Below are 21,240 nucleotides of genomic sequence, written 5' to 3'. Positions count from 1 at the left end.
TCTTACGACACACATCAATATTGAAATTAAGGTGTTCTGATACCACACGCACAGTTACATGAATGTCTTCTTGCCGTAACCGTCTTATACGCTCTGCGTTTGCATCGATTGTGTACTGTAGAAGGGCGACCAGCTGTGGGACCGTCTAGACTGAATCTCTACCTTCACGATACTTTTCGTGCCACTCGAGAACAGACTTCTTCAAAACGCCCCGCTTCCATATGCTTGCTTAATCACTAACCGCATTTTACTAGACGGTTCCCAGAGCTAAATGCAGATGTTAATGTTCATTCTTTTCTCACAATCAGTATCCAGTACGTCACCGAAACTGCTGCGTCAAGAACCCAAACAGTGTGTTGCTAATCACAACCCTGCTACCTAGTAATTTTACGCGGAAACATGGTCGAGGTCATTTCAAGGACGCACACAAGGAGGTAACGTACAAACAACATTTTTTCCTTTTCAGTATGACAAACTCAGAAATATAAGAAACCTGTCCTGGAACTTTTCTGACAAAGGGAGTAATGCAGCAGAAATAAAAAATATAAAAAATGATAAAACTAGCACATTTTATTATATCGTAGTATAGTCCATGACAATTTCAGCTACATATGCCTATCACCAGCAAAACGACAACGTGTCCCATAACCCCACAACGTTTCCATGCAGAATGGGCACCAAATTTCCGAGAAATTTCCCATTTCGGAGGTCCATGTATTCGTATAAAACTGTTCCCTTAGAAGTGTATCCATCTCAGTCTCCTTCATGACGTCAAGACTTTACCCTCCTGTGCCATGCCATGATTCTCTAGTACTAGGTACTTAATACTTGGCGACTTTTAAGTAAGTGATAAATGTGCAAGGGTACCGTCACTTATCGCTGTGTGCTGTTTAAGTCCTACTAAGGTTCTCATTTTCTTTCCTGGCCACATCCTCTATTTCTGTTACCTATCCATATCTCTCAGCTATTGCAATATACTAATGTTGATTGAAGTAAATATATCTTCACTCACGTTATCAATTTCTTACATATTTGTCATTGGCAAACAGTCATGAAAAATATTTAGTCATAGTTCTCGAAGCTTTCGCTTCATTTCACTGTCTTACTGCGTTAATATATCTTCTTATGCACCTGCTTCTGCTTGCAGTCGTTGAAACAGCTCAATTTATAACCATTATGCCACCCTAATCTTAACCTATCTTTATTATTTCAGCATTACTTAACTTTTGGTAATCCATGTTATGGTCCCAAGACGTCAGTATTTTTTCCATGCACCTAATAACTAGATCCTGATTATTTCTTAGCAGATTAATGAACTTTTCCATACTGATGTATGAACTACATATCTTACGGCCCAAGGGGTCATCATAATGTAAATCTTCAACATGGATTTTCCTGTGGATGCGTTATTTTAAGCAGTGATTTACATCGCCTTCTACTTCTTCCTATTTAGTGCAGCAACGTCAGCTTGGCTGTTAGAAATCTCAAGAGATGTAGCTAATAATAAGAAAAACAATTTTATGTTTCGTTCACAATAACATAGCTGCATGTGTAGAGATAATATAATAAAAGCAGGCAAAAACCCTTTGGAAATCAGTCCCCTTAACATATTCACCCTCTCGCTGGGTGATGTAAATTTAAGGTTGGCAAGTAATGATTGAAATAAATTCCTGAGTGTCAGTCAGATATAAGACTTAATTTCCGGCTGCGTCTGACCTACATGACTTCATTAGCTGTTGCAGTAATGGTTTTCTCCGACATTGGGACAATACAGCGAAATTAGTCGTCCACATATTGTACAAAAGAATTAAGTCATATCTCACGTTGAACTCCCAGAAATAAATTGTCTGCCCATTGAATCGATACACTTAAACTCCACTTTTCCGCAGGTTCTCACAACATGCTAGAGTTTAATGTAAGGGTCATCCATTGTAATGTGATCATTAAAACGTTTATTAATTCAGGTATTCCGTGAAGTTGTTTATTTTTTTGTTTAGTGTCACGTAGTTTTCCTGTGTTTTTGTGCCAGTCGGAATTTAACACTGTCAAAAGCTTCACGTAATTTATTTGTGGAGGTCTGAGTAATTAAACTGTGGATATTTTGCACCGAACCGTGGCAGCTGCCCTATTTGCGAAAAGCGTCCGCTACACTTTCATTACATGGCCGGCTGCACACTAACATCGTTACAAGAGGATCTGGTCTCAGTTCCAACTCAACATGCAAGCAACCCTACACTGGGGCCATTGCAATATGTGCGCATTCACGGCTGCATGAATATTCTCTGTACCACAGTTCTGTGTGCAGCGCTAACTATGTGGACCCACTACCATTCTCTCCCTCTTTTCTCATATCTGAAAATGATGCGAGTTACGAAGAGAAACTTGCGAGTTTTGCGTCAACATTCAATATCCTCTTGAGATGTTTATAAGAAGATACCAAAACGTTTTCTAGTTTGTATTATCATTATTTCGTAGAACAGGTAATTCTTTCTGAAGATATCTCGCTGAGAATAGATGACTACATTTTCCCTTTGTTTCCCTACTAGTCTTGACAGCTAGTGCTATACTAAAAAGCCAGGCGTGGAACTAACGATGCCTGTGTCTCTGTTCTGCTAGTATGTAAGACTCACTTCTTCCTGAGTTACAGCATTTCGTCGTTCATTAATTTCTAGTAGATAGAATGTGGCACTTGTTTCTACTCTTTCACAAGCACACTGAGCGGAGGTTACCAAGAGTTTAGTTCGTGCGGTTGGACACCCAAAGTTAAACACATACGTACATAAACGTAATAACAGAATATGTAAATATAGACAGTGGAGAAAAGGACAGAAACTGATCGCGAAATCCGTATTTTTATTACAGCAGAAACAGATTTCATCTGTTAGACAGTGTACATATTTAGTGTCACCTATAAGCAATATTGGTTGATGAACAAAAACACAGATGTCTATCACGACTTGGGGTAGACTCCTGTATGTCTACATCAACCAATATTGCTTAATACATGACACTTTCGACGAATGTGATCTCTTTTTATACTCACTGGAGATGACCATGTAATAGTTTGAATCTAGATCTGCTAGCGTAAAACGACGTATATTGCGATCGATTGCACCCCTTATCTCAAGTGTCTTTATTCAACAAACGCTGAGCGCAACAGTCCAAAAATCAAATCAGTGTATGCCGGTGTTTATCGTAAATACAGATGGCTGATGACAAGTAGCAAATTTTTGCTGGAGGCAATATGGAAAATTTTTATGAGATCCTTATGCATATGCGAAGGCCAGGCCAAAATTCTGTAGTATACACTTATGCTAGCAGAACAAGTACGATTTCAATTTAATTGGGGGCCCTGAGACGCAAGAATTATGAATTGGACTCAATGCAATGTTGCTTAGAAAGATGATGTAGGACATTGTTATTACCATTATAATTTCAAAAAAACTATGACTGAAACCATAGTAATACTTACTCTATTAATGAAGGGCACATTACTTTTGTTTACACAAGCACCGATCCCAAAACTGTATACGCGGTGAATATTTTACCTTCAGGCAACGAAATACCTCCAGAACTACTCATCTGGTTGAAAAACGGAAAACTGAATTTTCAGTATTTTTTATAAGTGCTACACGGTGGTATCAGAGTTAACCAACCTGTCACAACTCCAGCGGGTGGGCGGACGGAGTTGGAGGAGAGGGGGCAACTTTGAAATCTTAAATAGGAACATCCAATTTCTATTGTTGATTCGGATTCTATGGGAAAAATACGTAACTTTTGTATTGCAAGATAGATGGCACTTCAATCAACAAATAACGCAAATTCACACAACTGAATTCCGAAACTGTATTATCTCGAGAAAAAAGCAGTGGATGAAAAAGAAGGAAACCACAAGTGTTCATTAACTGTGAAAAAAGCTTGTCTGAGGTGTATCCTCTCACCAACGGTGTGTTTGTCTGCAAATACTGTTCCACAGAAAGTGCTCAAAGATATCGACGTCCACTTCGATAAATCTATTTATCCGTACGTAGAATAATTCGAAAAAATTACATGTGTTTCTCATGTAATCTGCTGACATGCGCTGGTGAATCATGTTATCGTGCGTTTTTTGCACTTCATTGTAAACGTCGCTCTTCAAGTACTTCCACAAAGAAACGTCAGGTGAAGTTTCACCTGGCGAACTTAGAAGCCTAAACACTAGACCGCCTCTTCCGATCCGCCGATCGCATACTTCCTGAGTTGCTACAATAATCTTTTTGAAAGAACATTGTTTGTCGCAAGTCCAACGGAAAGTCTGCAAGAAATACTGGAGGATCGCCTTCTAAAAATGTTCGATATATATCAATATGGAATGAGGCATCGATAAAGAATGCCCAATTATTTCACACCACAAGTTCATATACCACGTATGCTGACCACTGTCACACGTTACTCGGTTGTGGAAATCATTGCCGTGTCGTTTCTGACGGGACGATATATGAAACCGGCGATATTTTCTGCGCTTCAAAATTCGGCAAATAGTAGTTTGATTAATTTCCGATTCATGGCTTAATTGCCGAGTGCTAATTTGAGGATTATGAATCATTGCAGATAATACTGTAATTTGGTTATTCTCTCCAGCAACAGTTCTTTGACAGTTCCAGTTCCATTGTTGTAGACCTTCCTCGTCGGTGCACCTCTGGTCTACCAACAGCTTCTTTGGTTAGTAATGAAAGTACATACAGTCCCGCGTTCGTGGCCAGCCACTGCGTATATTTTGAATAAAAATTCGACATAAAAAATCATCCTCATTCTGGCAACTGCCTTGTCAAAGTGGGCGCAGGGACGGACAGAGAGCCACGATCAACGGTATGAAGATGGAGAACGCAATGGCGACCGTGTTAAAGACACATAATGTGTATTCACTGCGCATGTGGAAAGCGTCATGATGATCTCTTCATTGGCAAAAAGAGTTCTGATGATTCCTACATTCGGATCTCTAGGAGGGGACGGCCAAGGAAGAGGTGACCAAGACAAATAGATGGAACAACCAACGATGGGATATTATTCTGCAGGTCGGAGCATGGAATGTCAGAAATTTCAACGTAGGAAATTTGGAAATTTGTGTTCAATTCCTATGAGACCAAACTACTGACGTCATCGGTCCTAAGACTTTCACACTACTTAACTACTAACTTAAACTAACTTACGCTAAGGGCAATACACACACCCGTGCTCGAGGGAGGATTCGAACCTCCGACCGGCGAGAAGCGCGAACCGTGGTAAGGCGCCCTGACCGAGAGGCCAAACCGAGTGCCTTTCAACGTAGGTGGAATGTAAAAAGAGAAATACAATATTAGTTGGGGTCAGTGAAATGAAATGGCGTGAAGATGAAGATTACAGGATAATATCAGCAGCAGCAGAAATGGTATAAATAGAGTAGGATTCCTCATGATTAGGTAAGCAGGGCAGAATGGGAGCTACTGTGAACAGCTGAGTGACCGGTTTGTCCTCATCTGATGCTACTGTAAAGCACGCTGACAGCGATAGTTCAGTTATAAATGCCTACATCGCAAGCATTAGACAAAGACGAGAGAAAGTACATGAGGATACTGAATGGGTAATTTAATATGCATAAAGAAATAAAAGTCTAAAAATCAAGAAAGTTTGGAATATGGTTTTAGGGAAAGAAGAAAATGTAATCGGGGAATATAGGCCAGACGGTGTGAGTCGGTGCGGTAGCGTTCTCGCTTCCCACGCCCGGGTTCCCTTGTTCGATTCCCGGCGGGGTCAGGTATATTCTCTGCCTCGTGATGACTGGGTGTTGTGTGATGTCCTTAGATTAGTTAGGTTTAAGTAGTTCTAAGTTCTAGGGGACTGATGACCATAGATGTTAAGTCCCTTAGTGCTCAGAGCCATTTGAACCATTTGAACTAATTGAATCGTGCAATAAACCTTGTATGGCAACAGCGAATACTCTGTTGAGGAATTACAAGTTCATGTACTGAAAAAACAATGAGAATAAATTCTTTGAAGTGACTAAAGATAGAATTCCATAATGATGTGAGCATGGCAAGACAGTGCTTACGAAACTGCCTTGGTTGTATTACGAGTGCGTGGAACCTACCGTGCCGTAAGTTACAGAGCCAAGAATGGATATCAGCTCCCGTTAACACGCAAAGAAACGGTGCAGAATTTTTTTACCCTGCTTCCACAAGTCACCCAACTTAAGTAGTTCATATAGAAAAAGCGCAAGCGTTGAGTGTATTAGAGAAATACTTCATAAACCACAAAATTTTAAAGGAAATCTTCTTAAAAAACATATTAGCATAGAACATAATAAAGGAATTCACTTTAAGGCAGACTGAGTTTCCTTTCATTTGTTGCACTCTGCATTCTGAAAAACCTGCAGTTCAAAGTTATTTACGAAGTCAGTTTTCAGTTAACACAGCACGGTTATTCTTGATGGTTTTTTACGTAAAACTACACCAACAGGAGTTTTCATTAACTTTGGCTTCAGCCTTACGAAGTAATATTTCATAAGTAAAAGAACTTTCAATTTATTACGAGTCTAATGTCCATAGCAGAGAGAATTTGTCGTTGGAGTAAAATATATCTATGATCCCAGAATCATAATTCTTAATACCACGATATTTTCATTTTATGTGAAGGATAAATTTGAAGTGCCATTTCCATTATTAAATATAGAAAGAGAAGTTCATAGCAATAAAGAGTATTTATTCTTTCTTTCCAAATAATTGTTTTGTGAAATTATTTCTCCGTTTCCCGTAGTAAAATCAGGAAGGGTGCAGTTTAAATCCCGCTTTACATAGGGGTGCCAGGATACATTTAATCAGGTAGTGTACTTTGTACCATGTATCTGTAACAGTAATATTGAGACATGTAAAGCGCAAATACTCAAATAATTCATGAAAATGGCTCTTCCAAGTTGTTGTTAGTTAACGTAGTAGGCAAGACACTGCTTCACTATTGACTTCACAACAATAAACGAGCTAACTCATAGCACAAGAATAGTAATTAAGTTTGACCAGTGCACAGACTCCCGCATGGAAGACGCAGATATAAGCATCCCTGCAACGGAGAAGCAGCTGAAAGAGTTGAAAACATATAAGTCTCCACGTCCGTTGAAAACATAGAAGTGTCCAGTTCGGATGGAATCCAATTTGGTTTTACAAAGAATACTCTACGGTGTTGGCGTCTTACATAGTTTGCATTTAAAGCGAATCTTTTACCTAGCGCAAAGTCCCAAGCGACCGGAAAAAAGTGCAGATGACTTATGTATAAAAGGAAGGCCCAAAGAACGGATTCGTAATATTACGGACGAATATCCTTTTACGTTGGCTTGGTACAGAGTTCTTGAACATATTCTGAGTTAGAATATACTTCCTTGAGAAGAAAAAGCTGTCCACAGAGCAGCATGATTTTAGGAAGCATCGCATTTGCGAATCTCAGCTTGCTCTTTTCTCACAGGATATCCTGCGAACCATGGATGACGGCAAGAGGCGGATACCACATTGCTAGATTTCCGAGAAGCGTTTGACCCGGTGTCCCTCTACAGACTGTTAACGAATGTTGGAGGACACGGTAAATGTTCCTATAAACGCCAGTGGTTTTTTTCTTACGACATACAACCTAGTGGGATTTCCTCGGCAGCGAGTGTTCATCAGAGACAAAGGTATCGTTAGGAATGCCTCAGGGGAGTTCTACAGGACCGCTATTATTCTCTGTATAGATAACTGAGCTGACGGACAAGGCGAACAGCAATTTTCAGCTGTGATGTAAAGGAAGGTGTCGTCGTTGAGTGACTGTAGGAGGATACAAGATGGCTTAGGCAAATTTTCTGGTTGGTGTGACGAATGGCAGCAAGCTCTAAATGAAAACAAAAAATGTAAGTTAATGCAAATGACAAGGAAAAGCAATCCCATAACGTTTTATTATAGCATTAGTAGTATGCTGCTTGACACAGTAACGTTGGAACACGTAATGAAGTAGAACGAGCATGTCAGAGTTGTAGCAGGGAAGGCGAATGGTCGACTTCGGGTTACTGCGAGACTAATGGAATTTGCGAGCCATTCTCGAGCACTGCTCGAGTATGTAGGATCCCCGCCATGCCGGACCCAAGGAAGACATGGAAACAATTCAGGGACTTGCTGCTAGAAGTGATACCAGTGGGTTCGATCAACACGTGAGTGTTACAATGATGCTTCGGGAAGAGGGAATCCATGGGGGGAAGGCGACTATCTTTTCGAGGAATACTACTGAGAAAATTTAGAGGGCCGGAATTTGAAACTAATTACAGAACTATCTACTGCCGTCAACGTGCGTTTGGAGTGAGAACGAAGAAGACAGATTCGTACGGAGGCATACAGATGTTTTCCCTCCCTCTGTTTGCAAGTGGAAAGGGTGAAGACATAATTAATAGTGGTACAAGGTTCCCTCACACCATTTGGTGGATTACGGTGTGCGTATGTAGATGAAGATGTAATGATTACCATACATCTGCAGGAGCAGAAGTTTATTATTATTATTGTTGTTGTTGTTGTTAGTGTTACTGGGAGTAGTCACACACAAAGCACTGTCAGCCGGAACTCTTCCAATATATGCCTATTTAGAAGTAAGGAGTCCAGAAATCAAGAGATAAGAAATTTACATACAGCAGGCCTGAGAGTTGTGCACCGATTTTAATGTAGTTGATTTTAAATAGGAGTGTAGAAAGTTGGTGAAACGAGTGTCTCTAGGGAGAGTAGTAGCGCATAATAAGCATTTTTTGTAACAAGTGTCTATCCGCGATATAGATTCCTAGATTTATTTTCTGAGAAGGGGTTTTAGGCAGCACGTATGATGCACAGGTATTTGGTTCGACGTTTTATGAGGAAAGGTTCATGGTATGTGCAGCGCTGTCATTTGACTCATTAGCTCGTAGTTTAATAAAAAATCTACAATCTAAATATAACATATCTCCCGTCACTTCAAAAAATTAAATTGTTCAGTAAAAATAGTTTTTCATCGAAAATTGTTTTTCATTCTTAAGTTTAGTTACTTTCAGATGTTGATGGATGTATGACGGGTGTGTACTAGCTAATATCTGCCTCGACTCAGGGGGAATGGCCACAGAAACCACTGTCTTAATGCATGCAATTTAGAGCCCGTATTATTGGATTCTTGTTTATTTTGGTCGTTAGTATCTCTTCTGAAAGTTCGGCCCTGCAATATACATTCCCTGATGTCTTAACAGATGTCCTATCATGCTGTCCCTCCTTCTTGTCAGTGTGTCCACATATTCGTTCCTCACCGATTCTGTGCTGAATCTCCTAATTTTTAACATTCGTCTGTAACACCACATCTCAAAAGCCTCGATTCGCTTCTGTTCCGGTTTTTCCACAGTCCATGTTTCACTACCGTACAACGCTGTGCTCCATATGTACATTCTCAGAAATTTCTTCCTCAAATTAAGGCCCATTTTGACTTCTCCTGGCCAGAAATGTACTTTTTGACATTGCTAGTCTGCTTTTGTTGTCCTCGTTGCTCCGCCCGTCTTGGTTATTTTGCTGCCTACGTAGCAGAATTCCTTATCTTTGGTTATTTTTCTGCCTACGTAGCAGAATTCCTTAACTTCATCTACTTCGTGACCGTCATTCCTGATGTTAAGTTTCTCGCTGTTCTCATATATACTACTTGTTCCTTTATTCACGGGTGAACAAAAAAAAATTATTAATGCATTCCGGAACCTACTTTAATTTACTTGGCCAGCTTTTGTGGCCGAGCCGTTCTAGGCGCTTCAGTCCGGAACCGCGCTACTGCTACGGTCGCAGGTTCGAATCCCGCCTCAGGCTTGGACGTGTGTGATGCCCTTACGTTAGTTCGGTTTTAGTAGTTCTAAGTCAAGGGTACTGATGACCTCAGATGTTAAGTCCCATAGTCCTTAGAGCCATTCGAACCATTACAGTTTACTTGGAATTCACCAACCTTGCAATTCTTTCTTTAACAAAAATTTCTCTCGAAACAACAAAGGTTACCATGGCCATAGAAATCAAGGTTATAACAGATCATTTATTAACAGACACAACATACGATAAGGCAATAGTCAGCAGTTTCATAATAAGTACTACAAGGAAACGATTTTAACGGACAGCCAAAGCGCAGTAAGTAACAAAACCAAATTCTGCTTGCAACAACCAACAGATTCAGCAGCAAGATAACAGCAATCACAACTCGTCTCAGAAAAATTACGGATCACAGTAAATTTACAGTTATCAGGGAATGAATTACGTTTATTGAAATTAAGAGTTACATTCCAATCGTCACGTACCTTACTACAGAAGTGCGACAATAGGCGACAGAACAACAATCAGAATTACAGACACACCTACTGCAATGACAATGGGCAAAATGATAGTTACAGGCAGCAACAACACTGCGTAATTAATGAATCAGATGGTCGTTTCCATCCTTTCGACAGAGACAAAGACTAGAAGCTCGAGAAATTGTAGATGTCCACAGCAAAACTTTATGTACAGGCAATACGAACGCAGTGACATAAGAGACACTTAACTGCAGGAAAAGGAACAGCCACAAAAGATTATCAACATACAAATGGACTCGCATAATTTTATGGCAGTAATTAATTCTGGAGCTCCAGTTAGAGTGATTAGTGACGCAGAATTTAATAAATGCTGTGCGAATAATTCCTGTCCTACATTTCATCTACAAAAGACTAAAGTTACTGGAGCAGATTCTGGAAAAGGAGTAGTTGTAAACCTATGGACACATTTAAAAGTTAATGTTCGAGGCCGCACTTTTACGCAAATCTTTGGATCGTCCCACTTTTAATAACTGAAATTGTGCTGGGTATGGATTTTTGACAGAAGGTAAAGCGATTTGGGACCTTACAGACTCTTGTATTCTACTACGCAACAATAATGAGCAAGTTGCAGTACGGTTTCAGCAGAGCATTTCAGTGAAGGAACAGGAAATTAACAGATTACAACTTTCTTCAAACACAAATAATACACAATAGAGCTTCACTCCAATTGTCGTAAATACACTGCATTCTAAGGTTTCAGCAGTTGTTATCAATTCTGCAAATTACATTTTGGCATTACCATATGATCAACAACTTTTATTCGTGGAAGGAATACTATCATTCTATCTGATTTAAGAGAAAGGATCACTACTTTGCACTCCAGGGTACTACAGTCAATCTACATGGATCAGAGTTTGGAAAATCATCTGTAAAGTTTTTGGGCCACATCATCTCTGTTGACGGAATTGAACCTGACCGAGATACATTTCAAGCTATTCGAGACATTACTGTTTCCACAACTAAAAGACTACTACGAATTGGCCTCATTAATTGTTTTAGGAGTTTCATTCATTATACAGTTTTGGATATACCAATATTTGGTCAGATAAGTAGCAAAACCTCAAATTACCTCTGGGGTGCTAAGGAAGTAACTAAATCTCTGAATTTGAAACGTGTTTTACTGAATGCCCCTTTCTTCCGCAAGGCGTTCGATACAGTTTCCCATAGTCGTTTAATGAACAAAGTAAGAGCATATGGGCTATCAGACCAATTGTGTGATTGGATTGAAGAGGTCCTAGATAACAGAACGCAGCATGTCATTCTCAATGGAGAGAAGTCTTCCGAAGTAAGAGTGATTTCAAGTGTACCGCAGGGGAGTGTCGTAGGACCGTTGCTATTTACAATATACGTAAATGACCTTGTGGATGACATCTTAAGTTCACTAAGGCTTTTTGTGGATGATGCTGTGGTATATCGAGAGGTTGTAACATCGAAAAATCGTACTGAAATGCAGGAGGATCTGCAGCGAATTGACGCATGGTGCAGGGAATGGCAACTGAATCTCAATGTAAACAAGTGAGATGTGCTGCGAATACGTAGATAGATCCCTTATCATTTATCTGCAATATAGCGGGTCAGCAAATGGAAGCAGTTAATTCCATTAATTATCTGGGAGTACGCATTAGGAGTGATTTAAAATGTAATGATCATATAAAGTTGGTCTTTGGTAAAGCAAATGCCAGACTGAGATTCATTGGAAGAATCCCAAGGAAATGCAATCCGAAAACAAAGGAAGTAGGTTACAGTACGCTTGTTCGCCCACTGCTTGAATACTTCTCAGCAGTGTGGGATCCGTACCAGATAGGGTTGATAGATGAGATAGAGAAGATCCAAAGGAGAGCAGCGCGCTTCGTTGCAGGATCATTTAGTAATCGCGAAAGCGTTATGGAGAGGATAGATAAACTCCAGTGGAAGACTCTGCAGGAGAGACGCTCAGTAGCTCGGTAAGGGCTTTTGTTGAAGTTTCGAGAAGATACCTTCACCGAAGAGCCAAGCAGTATATTGCTCCCTCCTACGTACATCTCGCGAAGAGGCCATGAAGATAAAATCAGAGAGATTAGAGCCCACACAGAAGCATACCGACAATCCTTCTTTCCACGAACAATCCGGGACTGGAGTAGAAGGAAGAACCGATAGAGGTACTCAAAGTACCCTCCGTCACACATCGTCAGGTGGCTTGCCGAGTATGGATGTAGATGTAGATGTGGATTTTAACACACCCAGATCATTTCCACGTCACGTCATCGTCACGAAAAGTATAGCCCCTTCCAGTCGTGTACTTTCCCCAGCAGAAAGAAATTATTATATTACAGAAATAGGAAATCTAGACAAGTTTATATCTAACAAAGGACCACAATTTCGTTCCGCAACTTGGGCACATACATTGACAACAGAAAGATTAAACCCAGTTTTATTTCCCGGTGCCACGCTTCCTCCAACCCTTGTGAAAGAGATACGGAGGCTATTTCCAAGGGCAACACACTCAGTGGGACACATATATTTAGATTTTTCAGGACACCATTAATGCAATTCCTAATTGTTCAGCGTTGCTCTCTCAACACTTAAAATCAACTAGAAAAATTGAAAGTACTTGTTTCTTTCCCCGAGTTAAAATGTTTACGTCATCGTGAACTGATTGGCATTGCAACTATTAATATAAGAAGACAGCTGAGATGAGGAAAATGCTGCAAAAAAAGGTAATTCACTATAGGAACTTCGAAGTTGGACGAAGGGTTTTAGTTGGAGCCCATCCTTTCTCTTGTAAAGCAAAGAACAAGTGTCATAAATTGGCGTTACTTTATAACAGATCCTTTCGGTTACGACTAATTCTGCATCTCAAAGTAGTGCATGTTGAAACACTCAGAACGATAGCTTTGGAAGGTCTTCATCACAACATTATTATAAAACCGTTCATTGAATAATTATTTGACGTACTTTTTCCTCATGATGACAACAACCGACCGCACCGATCTATAATAGTCACGTTGTGACAACACGTATTTCTTTTCCTTTTGACATGAACAGTTTGGACATAGTAGTTAAGCTTTTACTATAGGCTTTCTTTCGTTCACAAATATCTGCACATAACAATAACTTTTCTTTCCTCATACAGAGCTGTAAGTATAATCCATTTCGTCTGTTTATTGTCACCGTGTCCTGACCTCATGACTCTTGTATAATGGATACAATGTTACAGAGCATATACAACGTCGTTTTATAAGGTAACTGACCCAGATTACGTAAAAGAAGACAGGAGTTAATCTCTCGTTAAAGGAAAATGCATCACAAGGGATAAAAGCAACATGAGAAACAATAACATCTAATTTTGGACGTCATAAAGTGTTTTCTCTTATAGGCTGACCTTCATAAGTATGCAGTTATGAATTCCAGACTGGAAAGGTAAAACAGGTAGCGTCTATACATTTCCACAAATATAACATGTACTGTTGATAATCGGAGAAGATATTTAATTCCAGCGTCTTGCACTGAGATAATCTAACACTGAGCTGTAGCCACGGAGTCTTCTTTGAGTGTAAGAATTTTACCATAGGTGTCGTATGTGAAAATGAAGACTTTAGGATTTATTATAGTTGAAGCATGTGAAGCAATGAATAGTAGATTTTTTAATGAAGATATGATAAGACAGAAAGAAGTGAGAATCGCGAACCTTTTATAATTATGCAGACATTTATGATTAATTGTATGAAGTGTGGATTACAGATGTTAGAGACTGTAAGGGATTACGTGACTATTCTACCCTTGGTGCATGCTTTGTTAATTACGTTTTAGTGTCTTTCCCTGATGAGTAGTACTCGAATGATTTGCGATAAAGTGTTATAAAACTACAGTGAAGCGCCAAAGAAACTGGTATAGGCATGCGTATTCAACTACAGAGATAAGTAAACAGGCAGAATACGGCGCTGCGGTCGGCAAAGCCTATATAAAAACGTCTGGCGTAGTTATTAGATCGCTTACTGGTGCTAAAATAACAGGTAACAAGATTTTAGTGAGTTTGAACGTGTTGCACAGTCGACTCACGAACGATAGCACTCACCATTTCCGAGGTAGTGATAGAGAGGGGATTTTCCCGTACGACCATTTCACGAGTGTGCCGTCAATATCAGGACTCCGGTAAAACATCAATTCTCCGACAGCGCAGCAGATGCAAAATGATCCTGCAAGAACGGGATCAACGACGACTCAAGAGAATCGTTCAACGCTACAGAAGTGCAATCCTTCCGCAAATTGCTGCAGATTTCAATGGTGGGGCATCAACAAGTGTCACCGTGCGAACCATTCAACGAAATATCATCGAAATACGCGTTCAGAGCGTAACGCCCACTCGTTTATCCTTGATGTCGGCACGCCACAAGGCTTTACGCCTTGCTTGGATCCGTTAACACCGAGATTTGACTGTTGATGACTGGAAACATGTTGCCTGGTTGCACGCGTCTCGTTTCTAATTCTACAGAGCGGATGGACGTTTACGTGTATGGGGACAACGTCAAGAATCCATGGTTCCTGCATGTCAGCAGGGGACTGTTAAACTTACTGGAGGCACAGAAATGATGTGGGGCGTGTGCAGTTGGATTGATATGGGACCCCTGATATGTCTAGATACGACTCTGATATGTGACACTTACGTAAACATCGCCGCTTTACCTCCGAGAATGTCTCCCGCAGTCGGAGACGAAACGTCAGGAGAGAGTTTTATACTTCGACCACGGCCTATCAGCCCGGAAGTTTTAAGTGAAGACAATACCGGCCGTGAAAGCTTACATTGTATGACTTTTCTGAGTTCAAACACTTCTGCTGGCCACCAAACTCCCCAGACATGAACGTTATTGAGCATATCTGAGATGCCTTGCAACGTGCTGTACAGAAGAGGTCTCCACCCCCTTGTACTCTTACGCATTTATGGACATGGTACAGTTCCCTCCAGCACTACTTCAGACATTAATCGAGTGCTTTCCACGTCGTGTAGTGGCGCTTTAGCGTCCTCATGGGGAGTCCTACACGATATTAGGCAGGTATACCAGTTTCTTTGGCTCTTCTGTGTATAATACAAGTCTATGAATTCACAGGAGTATAAACACTTTCTATCAACATTATCTATTTCTTTATGTAAATAGCAACGTAAAAGATTGAAGGCGCTTATTACCATGTACTTGCTTTAATGGATTTGTAAATTTGCTTGCACCAATGGATTTTTGATCATGGAGGATAATATCATTTCTCATTCTTTTTCAGCTTTATTTATTAGATTTCTTCTGGAAGACAGATATTTTTAATTATTTTCATTCTGTTCATTTACTTTGGTTGTTCGTAAATATTAAGTACTCTTCTTGATACCACATAAATTTTACATTTGGGTTAATTATAGGTAATTTGTATGTAGCTATGTTAAGGTCTTGTGATCACATTTTCATTTGCTTTATGTTTTGTGACTGACAGACGACAGACAAATGTAATTATTTCTGTTTTCCTACAACAGCAAAATTTTGTGCACATTCCTTTATTTTCTTTGCCTTTACCATGTATCCTTAATAGCATTTACTCGTGTAAAAGAAAAAATACATTCATAAGAAATTACGATGTAGTCCGCTCATACACACGTGAAAAGTAGGAAGACTGATAGCAATGTCTGCCTGCTAATATTTTCACATGTAATGATGGCCGTAATTTAATATTTTTCTCCTCTCAGAAGATAAAAAAGATTTTGATTAAGATTGTTTTCGGTGAGATGTCTCCGACGACTCGAATGTATAAAATGTGATTTCGATGTTCGTAGGAAATATTTGTTACTCTTGGCCATGTATTTTGAGAGTTTTACCTTACGTAGTTTTAGGTAGATGTCTTAGCTCTATTTTCTTTCACTGTATTGTAACAGAGTACGTGTACTTCGTGAAAGCAGCGTGGTCTGTGTTACAGAGATAGTGAAGTTACGTTAATCCGAACTGCCCCTCTAAATTGTTTATACTTTGAGTGGCTTACCGCAGACCACGTTGAGGGCTGAACTGTGTGTTGTTCTTCCTTTCAAATACAGTGAAGTCTGTGGTCAATCCTGCTAAAATAAGAATGTATTTTCCACTGTAGCTGTTATGGCCTGTCTGGTAAACGAAGTTTGACATATGAGATTCGGTTGCATAGCTATTTGAAATAGTGAATTATATGTTAGTAAGATCTGCCCGATTCGTTACTTATGGCTAATGGATTACTGCAAAACATGTTAGAAGTCAGTGAGTTTGAAGTTTCTTCCATTTTAAACTACAGTGTAATGACTGTTCCTGCCGCATGGTAAGTACACGTAACTGTTTGCCAGTTAAATCTGGAGGCACGTAAGCCTCATTGGTTTTCTCATTCCAGTAATCGGAGTGCTACCCAGTTGTTAAATCTTTGTTGTTATCACCATAGTCACTGATTTCGTTGATGTTTGTTTTTCATATATTTGTGTTTAGCTCTTAAATGGTAATACAATGAAATATGTGCTGCCCTTTGTAAAGTAGTGCAGTAAGGTATTATATTTAATAGCCAACTAAAATTTTTTGTAAATGTTAATGTTTTCGATCATTAATATGTAGCTTGGCCGACGTCAAGTACCTGTTAATGTTTGACAGTTTTCTTAGATTCTCAACTGTTTAAAAGCTCTTTTGTTGACATCAATTGCTAATCTCACTTGCTCGTTAATAATGGACAAGTTGTTTAATTTCCTCTCTGCTTTAAAAGCAGAGAGGAAATTAATACGTCGTTGACTTTTATTTTTATAAATGATTATGCATGTTTTCAACTGTGAATGCTGCAATCTTGCCTTATGGCTCAGCTCAACCACTCAACAGCTTATTAAGTTGCTATAGGGTAACTACTCCCAGTTCAAGTTCAACACAGCTGTGGTGACCGTTTTTGGCCATAAATTTTGGTGATGCGATATTGGTAGCTTCGCATATTTCACGCAACTGGCGTAATTTGCTTTTATTAGGCTCCTCGCATTTGCACTGCTTTTGCGAATTTCAAGCTAGCTTTATTGCTCTTGTACTAGTGTACCAGGTCTCCCTCTTTAACTGTTTAAGGGTTTACAGCCACTGACTAAAGTTACAGCTTTTAGTGATTTAACATGTTATCTTTTTTAATTTTTGAGCTTAAATTATTAAACGAATTGACGTTAGATAGAAGCCCTGTCAATTTTTTCTGGTTTTATGTGCGCGATTTATTTTATTCAATCTCCAATTGTTGCCTACTGTCTTTACAAGCACAGTTGTTTTAATTTATTTCTCTTATTCATGGAATTTAAATAATTTATTGTTACCCAGAATGATTTTAGTGAACCATTCTGGCTAGAGATAATGTAACCTTTACTTTGGGTGTTCGCTTTGCGGACTTCTTACTGTGCCTTTAAGTGTATTTCTACTTTTTGTTTTATGGCTGCGTACCAGTTCCTACGCTACTTGGTCAGTTCCTGCGGAACGGCGCTCACGGTATTGTGAAGTGATACTGGAATTGACTCCTGCCCACATTTGCATCATTGGGGTTTGTTGGCATTTCATTCTATTGTCATTCATTTTTGTGCGTATTGTTGAGTAATTTAAATAAAATTTTCTTGTGTTGTGTATATGACATTTATTTTTAACCTGGCCCTATCACTCCTCAAGCACCTAGCTGAGAGACCATTTCTTAATAAGAGGTCTTGCACGGAGTTGCTTGATAATCTTTCTCTGGTCAGTTATTCCGTCTTTTGAAATGATTTTTGAAGAACTACCTTTGCAGCTGTCTTCATCTTATGTTCCAGTCTTTCCTCTGCATGATTTGTTGTTCAAGATGAATACAAATTGTAAATTTTACTCACTGAGGAAGCCCCTGTTCAATGCAAAGCCTTAATCTTTACAAGTTAAATAAACAAATAAAACCTTACGAGAATCTCTCACAATATTCTGAAATGTTACAGTGATATCTTTGTTTTTCTTGGCCTATGTGACTTACCATGAATAGGCAGTGATGTTTCATTGAACAGATAACCTTCAGGACGAGGAAAGAACTCGCAAATGTTTAGACTTGAATTGTAATAATGCTGATTTAATTTTTTTTCTCCTTTAAGACGGAATCTCTGCCCTTTTTTGTCAATTATTTCATTCTTCTCTTGTTATATGTTCTTATTGTCACTTTTTAGCTTGTATCTTACGTATTTCCGCGTAAGTCTTCTGGAATAATAATTAACCAATACATTGTCTGTGTTTGTTCATTTTATTTTCAACATTACGTTTTAATAGCTCAGTTCATGGATCAAGCAGAATTATTTTGAGAAAGAAATACAATTTTTGTTAGTGGTTTCGACAATGTTTTGGCCGGCTCTTGTCCTCTTGTGTAGGGATGGATACTTGGTAGATTACGGATATCGCGCGATCGTGACTTGCTCAGTCGCCACTTTTGTCATGTCATTGTGATAATTATTGTTCGTATTTATTACACAGAAGCTGCTTGTTTATTCTAATGAAATCTGATCTGCCAGTGCGAACAGAAATTGGCACACAAATAATTTTAAATTTCGCGGTCATAGAATCCATAACCAAACCAGTGAATTCTGAATGTAATATTTCGTGGTCTTACTACTTAGTTGAGAGAAGGATGTTTTATTGTAAACCATTTATTATTTTAAACTTGATAACGGTTTGCTCCCTCACCGATGTGACGTACTTTCTGTGTGGCCTGAAACCACGATTCGCTAATGAATGAGTCCGACTTTGGAAATTATTTAATCTGAAGGACTTTTCGTATTTCCTTCTTGGCTCAGATAGCATGTAAAGGGCGTTACATCTTTGATGCAGATTGTCGGAAATATTGGTAGATGAGAATGCCTCCAACAATTTTCTGCCTGAAAATCTGTTTTATGTCAACCGACCACGCACCTACACACCCACACATACAACCCGCCCCCCCGCCCCTTCCTGCCCCCGACACACACACACACACACACACACACACACACACACACACATGCAGATAAGCGCGCTCTCACAGACGTATCAGTTCTCAGGTTACACAAATAATACGAGGAACTGCATCACTAATAGTATAGGACTTAACCAAATCCCGATTCAGTTAGCAGCTGCTTGAGGGTGGAGACAAAGGGGAGAGACAGAAAGAGCGAGAGATGGAGACAGACTGAGAGAGTGAGTGAGAGAGAGAGAGAGAGAGAGAGAAGCGGACTAGGTGACGAATAGAGGAGTGGCCACAAGGAACTGTTATCGAGCATAATATTCGGGAGGCGCCGGCGGGTCCTCCGTAGTCTTGTGGCCGTCTCTGAAGGACGGATGCAAGCAACATGCGTGGTGCGCGTCTGCGAGCATCGGCGAGCGTAGCTGCAGAGCATGGCGGGGGACTGGCGGATCAGCGCGCGCCAATTACGCCTGGCACGGCTTCCGCGGACCTCTTTCAAAGTCGGCGCAGCGGGGGAGCCGCCTGCCATAGGGCAGCTTAGCCGGGATGCTTTCACTCCCCTGTCTTGCTTTCACCTCCAATTCGGTTTCGGTCCGCCCCCGCCTTTCTGATGGGCACCCACGCTCGCCTGCACGCACTCACACACACACACACACACACACACACACACACACACACACACACCGAGGGAGAGGGAGAAAGGGAATCACGAGCGGAAAGTAGGCGTACACCAAGGGCGGGCGGGATGCGAGGACCGCGTGGAGAGAGGAACGGACTTAAATCCACGGTTTCATTCCGGCATCGGACTCGTTCCGCGCGCTGAAAGACCTTTCTGCCTTTGCTCTTTTTTTTCCCTTTCTCGTCGCTTCTCCTGCCCTTCAAGCTGATGTGCTTTCCATTCCGATACTACAGCCACTGAGACGGCGGTGATATCCGCGTGGCGGTAAAGAAGATTTCCTACGAATTGGCCGCATAATGCAACGGCGTTGCCTTTATCGCGAAATACACAGCACGCCTCGCCTGTTGCGTCCCTGACAGAGCGTCTCGAGGAGAGAAGGCGAATTTTCCTGGTGTGGGACGTGGTAGCACACTTTGTTCGCTGCTATTTGCCAGATATCGTGATCTATCAAGTACTCGTCCGAACACAAGAGGACAAGAGAGCACCAAACCATCGCTGATACCACAAACAACAAAATGTAGTTCCTTCACTGCAGAGTATTTAATACAGATACCATCCTGTTAACACACTATATGTTCAGTAGTGTAGACCTCTTATCGAATCATCATTGTATGACAGCGACTACACACACAAGTTTCATAACATCTGTGGCATTGTTTGCGTTTATTTATCTTGGCAGACAACATGCATTTCGTGTTGTAGTAATAAGTTCATAAGACTAAAAATTAGTCACCCCACTGCGCACTCGGAGATGAATCATTACGGCTTTACAAAAGTCGCAGAGTTCGAGGTACGAGCGCAACCGTGCGCGCACAAACTCTACGTGATCATATGGCAGGAGCGATCACCAACACTTTACTATGTCAAGGATATTCTACGTAAACGTGAGTAACCTTAGCGACTCGACGGAGTGGCAGAAAGGGGCGACTGTGATAGTGCGCATTGCCATGCGGTTTGTAAAGTCACTGGATTTGTTGATGTTACACAGCGGAATATTGAACGGCTGTATAAGCAGTGCTGTAACACCCGTGCACACGAAACACGACCTCCGAATTGTATTCGGAAAAAGATTCCGACTGAGAGGATACACGTTTCACGGCCTGTGAACCGAAATCGCTTTCAAATCAGACAGAAATTGCTGCAGGCAGCGAATGAAGTTTCATTTCCCTAGAGAATATTGCGACGGGGACTGAATGCAATGAGTATTTGGAGTCGGATATCTCGAAAGAGGCACATAAATACGACAAAAGCGAAGTTCGTGAGCTGGAAG

This window comes from Schistocerca piceifrons, chromosome 7 (assembly GCF_021461385.2).
Source record: "Schistocerca piceifrons isolate TAMUIC-IGC-003096 chromosome 7, iqSchPice1.1, whole genome shotgun sequence".
NCBI classification, from domain to species: domain Eukaryota; kingdom Metazoa; phylum Arthropoda; class Insecta; order Orthoptera; family Acrididae; genus Schistocerca; species Schistocerca piceifrons.
This window is presented reverse-complemented; position numbering follows the sequence as displayed.